The sequence below is a fragment of the Trachemys scripta genome, chromosome 2 (genome assembly GCF_013100865.1).
Source record: "Trachemys scripta elegans isolate TJP31775 chromosome 2, CAS_Tse_1.0, whole genome shotgun sequence".
Classification (NCBI taxonomy): domain Eukaryota; kingdom Metazoa; phylum Chordata; order Testudines; family Emydidae; genus Trachemys; species Trachemys scripta.
In genome coordinates this window covers 275,317,799-275,325,197 of record NC_048299.1, presented here as the reverse complement: position 1 = coordinate 275,325,197, position 7,399 = coordinate 275,317,799, and the positions used below count along the sequence as shown (strand labels likewise).

Sequence of the window (7,399 nt, the reverse complement as noted above, 5' to 3'; positions counted from 1 at the left end):
TTTTCCTTCTTCTTCTACTTCTTCTTCTTCAGCGTATGTGCAGTGTGTCCAGCCATGTGATAGCATCGTCATCAACCAGGTGAAGAGCTGGTAGCCTGGCATCAAAGTAAGTTAGCGGGCACTTGTCCAGAATATGCAACATAGTCTGAAGTTGACTGCATCTACAATGCAGGTCATTTGAAGGGATTGGACGCACAATTGCCCTGTCCTGTTACAAACTAGTTCAGGGATGGCCACAGGTGCCTTGGCAGGTCAAAACCTGATGGGCAGATGGTTGGGTCAGTGATGAGAGAGTGATTAACGACTGCCATCGCTGACCACTCATTACGCCAAGCAGATTCCAGGCTCATGTACTGTGGTGGCATAAGTGACCATAAAGGGCGTATAGAAGACAACTGTGTTGGGTGGATGAAGAAGTTTGAGTACAGAGGAAAGTCACTGTTCTCACGGAACTTGGCCAGGAACTTGACGGAGGCTCCCTCACGGCAAATATGGGGCGTTTAAGAAAATATTTAACTAGCGGCTTGTGCTTGCATTATGCAAATGAAATATGCTAGAAACTGTCTTGGAAAAGCTCAGCTGCAGGTGCCATAGACTACGGCAGTCTGGCACGAGCTTCATATCACCATTCAGGACCTTGTCAATTTCTGAGAAGGACTGAGCTTGATAGCTGCAGCAGATGTCATGTGCAAGACTGTTGCTGGCAAGTCATTGATGTACACATTGAACAATATTGGCGAAAGCACTGAACCTTGAGGAAGACCATTAATCTGACACTTCCAGGAACTGCAGTGATCACCTATGTGTACTCTGAACCGCTTATTTTGGAGGAAGAGCTCTACTACTTCGGCCACCCAATGCAGGGCAACTCGAGAGAGTTTACACAGAAGTCCTTGTGCCAAACAATGTCGTTAGTGATGGTCACATCCAGGCAGTCCTTTCTTTAGATTTTGTTGAAAACCATTTTCAATAAAGGTGGTTAAGGCCAAGGCTTGATCAAAGGTGCCTATGTCCTTTCCTGAACCCTGTGTGGTCAACCTGCAAGACGTCATTCAACGTCAGAGCGATTCGTTGGAGGATCAAGCGCTCAAACACATTGAAACACACTGACAGCAAGGATATTGGGCAGTAAATCACCACATTGTGGGGGTCCTTGCCTGGCTTGAGAATGGCAATAATCTTTGCTTGATGCCAAGTGCGCAGTAGCTTCTTCCCATTAATGACCTGCATATTGAAATTAGTGAGCCACTCTGACGCCTTTGGTCCAGGGTGCTTAGTGAATTCTGGAGAGATGTTATCACACCCCGCTGCTGGGCCTGGTTTGACGGAGTTAAGGGCCTTATCTAGTTCATTGACCCTGAGTAGCTCTGGTTGACTCCTGCCCACATTCTCATGTTGAAGTTAACACCATTTGTCATATACTTTGCATTTAAATTACTTCTCTAGCGGAACCTTTGCTACCCACATTAGATGTCTTGCAACCTCACTGGGCTTAACCAGTGGGTGATTTTGGCCTGGAAGTCATTGAGCAGCCACCAGCCAGTGGATCAGGTTCCAGCACTTCCAGCTGGAATAAGTGAAGTCAAGCTTCACCACAGATTCCTTCTACTGAGTGAGCCTAGCAGTATCCAGACCCTCAATTAGATGGTCTGCAATGTCTGGGTCACCAGTTAATTCAAATTTCCTGAGCAAGGCTTGGTAATCGGCACTTGGCAGGGAGTATAAATTGGTCAACAGCCCCATGGTATAGCTGAATATGCAGCTTTGTAAATGGCTCCTTGGAATCGGCGATAGGTTCATTGATTGGGATACAATGTGATGGAATGATAGCCACCCTACATTCCAGAACTTTTCTCAACCTGCCTTACGAAAATTCCACTGAGGCTTGATTGAACTTTGAATGATGGGTAGCTGGAGCCTGATGTGGATGAGTAATGGTCTATGTTGGCTGTGAGGGAAGCTATTGAGTACTTTATGATTTATTGGTTGTGGATGGCTATCTAGCAAACTGACCCAACAAAGATCAGGTGAGTACTTTTGACCATCTGGCTAAGAGAAATGTGCTACGTTGTTTTGCATCATGGAGATATCCTATCCCCTAGAACTGGAAGGGCCCCCGAAAGGTCATCGAGTCCAGCCCCCTGCCTTCACTAGCAGGACCAAGTACTGATTTTGCCCCCAGATCCCTAAGTGGCCCCCTCAAGGATTGAGCTTACAACCCTGGGTTTAGCAGGCCAGTGCTCAAACCACTGAGCTATCCCTGCCCCCTCATGAATCAATACAAAGTCGTTGTTAATCACCGAGGCCAGCAAACCCTTACTCTTACATCCGAATCAGTGTATCCCCACTCAGAGTGATAATGGTTGAAATCTGCAGTGAAGGTTGCTGGACGATGTTCTTAGCATATGTGCAACGTGTCTTGAGTGGTACGTGGCCAGGATTCATCACGGAATTTGGTCTGCTGGTTGGATCATTATCAAGCACTGGGAAGCCCTACTGGGCCCAGTGCACAGTTGGCAGTTTATATATGTTGACAATCCTAATCCCATGGGTTAATCCCGAATTATAATATTGGAATAGTGTAGTACCACAAAGAAAAATGTTTTACTATTAATATTTTTACTATTCACCCCTTTGTGCGCAAAACTATTGCTGTTGCAACAAAAACTCCCCAAAAGTATGAAAAATCATAATCTAGTGATGTGACACAAAACATCAATCTAGCAAACAAACAAATAATTCCAACATACCATACCACCAGTGGATTAAATGTTTAGAGCAGGTCCAGGAAACCTAAGGGTTGAAATCATTACTTTTCCTGGGTATACCCCTTGGTTTGCCTATAAAAGAAGTTTAATGATTTAGTTAGGAGCCAAAGGCATTTCCCTTGAGTCTTTAGACCCTAGATTAAAACACAAGTGGGTAAGAGAAAAATATTAACACGTGCTTTATTTATCTGGAAATATAATGGGAAAATTACAAGAGATAAATTGAACATTTTACAGTAAAAGCTTTTTTTTAATCCAGCATGTTGGGGGAAAGGGAGATGCTGGTAAGTGAAAAATGCTGGTTAACTAAGAGGGAGGGAGTTTGGGTGCAGGAAAGGGCATGGGGCTGGTGGTTGGGCGCAGGCGTAGGCTCTGGGAGGGAGTTTGGGTGCAGAAGAGGGCTCGGGGCTAGGAGTTGGGGCGCGGGGGGGGGGTGTGGGCTCTGGGAGGGAGTTTGGGTGTCGGAGGAGTTCAGGGCAGGGTGTTGGGGCACAGGAGGGGCTGCAGGGTGCCAGATCTGGGGGGCACTCATTTTGGGTGGCTCCCCGCAAGCGGCTACCTGTCCTTGCTGCTCCTAGGCAGAAGCGGGTCAGGTGGCTCTGCGTGCTGCCCCCACCCCACCCTGCCCCGCCCCAAGCACTGGCTCCACAGCTCCAATTGGCCGGGAACTGCGGCCAGTGGGAACTGCGGGCGCGGCACCTGCGGGCAGAGGCAGCGCTCAGAGCCTAGGAGCAGCCGGGACAGGTCACCACTTGCGGGGAGGCACCTGAGGTGAGCGCCCCCCCAGATCTGGCGCCCCAAAACTACCCCCATGCCCCAACTCCCTCCCAGAGCCCGCACCCCCTCCCATGCCCCAAACCCCAGCCCGGCACCTCCTCCCGCAGTCCGAACCCCTCGTGGCCGTTCCTCTACTTAGCAGCAGCAGGGACACTTCGCTGCTTCTAGGGAGCCATGCAAAGCCAGGTAGGGAGCCTGTCGGCCCCGCGCCAACCGGACTATAAAATGGACTTTCCATGAAGATTAGAAATGCTGGTTTATAGAGCTTTCTGGCTGGTACAGGGCCAGATAACACAGCTTTTCCTGTATTTTGATGAATTAAAACCTATAACAATAACTATGATACATGTTGTGGGTAGCAAAGGCTGCTACATTTTGCTTGTTAGAGGCTTCAATATTTTTTGTGTAAAGAAGAAATATGATTCGTTGCTGGCTTCCTTTACTATGTGGGGTACGTCTGGAATCACAACTAACTTGATATCTATTTTTGGAATAATAATGCACAGCAACTGATTTAAACCCAATAAGTTTTGTGGCTGCAATTTGACTAATACAAATATGCAAGTAGCAAAACAATATAAATACTTAATGCTTGAATTTTACCCAAGGGTTTTACCCTTGCTTCTTTTCCTACTGCTTCCCACACCATTTACAGGTTAGAGGGATAGTAAACAGGGTTTGCTTTACCTTGTACATGTACATTAGACATAGCCTTGTCTAAAACGATGCTGAACCTTGTAATTAGATGCTTTATGGGTCCCTAATTTGAATATCATTCTGCCAGATTCCTGTTAGAAGCAATTTGCTTTGCCTATTTCTCCTTGTCCCCCTAGACAGAAAATGTCCAAAAGCACTTCCTCTCCATTTTTTACAGCAACGTGTTAGCTAGTGGTCAAAGCCTCAGTGACTTCTTGTTTCCTGTTGTCTTAGAAATTACAAATTAAAGGCACAGAGATTTACAGGGTTACAGGATATGGGCTAAATGCATAGTTACAGGGTCTCTAAGACCTACGGCTGGGGGAGGACTGAGCTTTCGTTACTTTCTGGTAAGTGGGGGTTTTTCTCCCTTGTTCCTTTGATACTTTTTATTCAACCATACCTTTATATTATTTAATTTAGTCCTCTGGATTTTAACATGCTGCTTTGGTGGAAGTTGGACTTATATTTACAGCTGTGTTTAGACAGTCTCGTTTCTCATTTCTCCCTCCAGACAAGCATTAGTTGTCTGTGATATGTGCAAGTACAGCTTTTTTTGTACTTTCCCCGACTATTACATTAAACATAGGATCATACGATCAAACCCCACAGATTCGGGTGGTTAAAAATAGCCTGGCTATGTTACGTTCATACAAAACCTCCTCCATGATCTTTAATATATTTTTATGCTGTGTTGTGGTCGACCACAGCTGGGTTCCCAGAAATCTTGACTAACTCTATGCCACTCATCTCAACTTCTACACCAAATAAGTTCAATTACATTTTACTAACTAGCTTCATTCAAAATCTACACAGTAAGCACTTAATACTATCTTTATATAGAGGCATCCCTCCTTAAATAGTTAACCCCTTAACCAGTTTCAACAATTACTTAAACAAGTCCCAAGAAAAAGCAGAGGGAAGGGGCATCCCCCTCCCTCTCTCTTCCATTGATGGCTAATGTGTTCTTAGCAGATTGACAGGTGATTACCTAGTTGGGACCTACCGAGTAGCAAGGAACAAGCTGGTGGTAGATGGATCAGGGTGCAGCCTGGGAGAGCAGAGGGGACTGAAGTACCGCGGCCTTTTTGATGGCACAAAACATAAATCAACTCTCCCGCCACCTCAAAGCATGAGTCACCAGGCCCTGATGCAACTGCAATTGCAACTTCAGGTACCTCAATATTTACGACACAATTCAACTTACAAAGCCCCTTAATGTGCGTATAAAGATTCTAAACCCCAAAGACTAGTCGATAATACTCAGCAAGGATGCCCTTAGAGTGCAGTGAGGAATCCTTATACAGTTAAAATTTCCATGGAGACCTAATGGTGGGAGACGCATAGTCACCCACAAGGCATGCCAAGTGAGTCTGATGGTCAAGACCTCGAGTGTTCCTTTGTTTGATCTGTGTGTGTGTATCCATGTGCTTGAGTCTCTGTCTACTATTCCCCCCAGGAGGGCATATCCCTCCCTCTGTTGTGAAGTTAAGCAGAGAAGAAAGTAGAAGTAATATACTAGAGGCAAAGAAATAGAAAAGAGAAACAACAGCTGAGGGAAAATAGGAAGTCCCTGGTGAGCTGCAGTGTTTCTGACAGAGAGATTAGCTGGATTTCAATTTAGAATTTTTACTAAAGGTGAGTTACTGATCCTGGGTAGGGAGGTTGCCCCTGTGCATCCCTTGGGGTCCCTGTTTGGGCAGCAAATCTGTAGCCTGATCTCTGGATTATGTATTAATTATATTACTCAGCTGTGATGGCTGAGTGGTTAAGGTGTTGGACTTGAAATCCAATGGGGTGTCCCTGTGTAGGTTCAGATCCTGCTCATGGCGGTTGGCTGCTTTATTTTCTTTGGGGGGGAGGGATAGCTCAGTGGTTTGAGCATTGGCCTGCTAAACCCAGGGTTGTGAGTTCAATCCTTGAGGGGGCCACTTGGGGATCTGGGGCAAAATCAGTACTTGGTCCTGCTAGTGAAGGCAGGGGGCTGGACTCAATGACCTTTCAAGGTCCCTTCCAGTTCTAGGAGATGGGATATCTCCATTAATTTAATTTAATATTGATTATTTAAGACTTCCCAGTTATCACTTTGAGGGTTGGACAGGTTCTTGTCCCAAGATCAGGCCCAGTATTATTCAAATGATTATATCGCTGGGAACCCCGCTGTGCACACTGCAGGGACTCTTCTATGTTTACAAATAGTTTATTAGCCCATTTAGCACAGTCACAAACACTCCAGCTCAGCAAGGTAGATAGAGATACTACAGGATGCACCTCTGCCCATCCATACTCACACCGTCCCTTTCAGGACAAGCTGAAATGTTAGCCACTATCTTCCTTATCACCATCACCTTCCCCATCATTCTGGCACCTACCCAGTACTACATCTCTTTCTCCTACTGTCCATAGTCTGGGATGTCACTTTTATAACATGTTATGTTGATGCCGATATGTCTGATGCATGTTCAGTAGGGGTTTCTCCCTTCTTCCTTATTTGTATTTCCTCACCTTACTCATGTTGGAGTCATCACCACTGAGAGTCAGACTGTGGAGACAGTTGAGCACTTTTAACACCTCGGTAGCCAACTTTCTCAAAAGGCAAAAATTGACAGTGAGATCCAGGACAGGATCCAGTGTGCAAGTGCTTCCTTTGGGAAATTGCTTGAATGCGTTTTCATGGACTGTGACCTATGGCAGGACACCAAGATCCAGGTCTATAAGACAATTGTTGCTCCTACACATCTCTATGGATGTGACACCTGGGTGACTGTAACGGGGTTGGGACTCACCACCTGGAGCCTCCTGCTGGTTACCTCCGGGAATTAGCTCAGTCCAGTGGAGCGCCCTCTCTCGGTGGTGTCCCACCCGTTGTCTCGCCCTTGGTTGGCGTCTGAGCCCACGTTGCTCCCAACTCGCGGCGTCTTCTTCGAGCCACTGCCCTCCGGCAGTGCCCTTAGTCCATCCACACCCCCTTCCGGGGGGTAGGGAGGGTTGATCAGCAGTCTCTCTATGCCCCAGCCACCATGTCCAACTCCACACCCCAAAGTCTAATCCCTCTTGTCAGGGATATGGCGTAGTCTATGATGGCCGCTCCCTACGGCCGATGGCTGGGTGTACTGCAAGGGGGGGAGGAGGGGATACAGGCCCACCCTCTACTCTGG

General features: G+C 46.6%; 1 non-coding gene across 1 annotated transcript; it reads left to right on the top strand.

Moving 5' to 3' along the window:
* Window positions 1-5,991: 5,991 nt before the first annotated feature.
* TRNAS-UGA lies at window positions 5,992-6,073 on the top strand. Its single transcript has one exon. It is a non-coding gene; the product is annotated as a tRNA-Ser (tRNA).
* The last annotated feature ends 1,326 nt before the right edge of the window (window positions 6,074-7,399 follow it).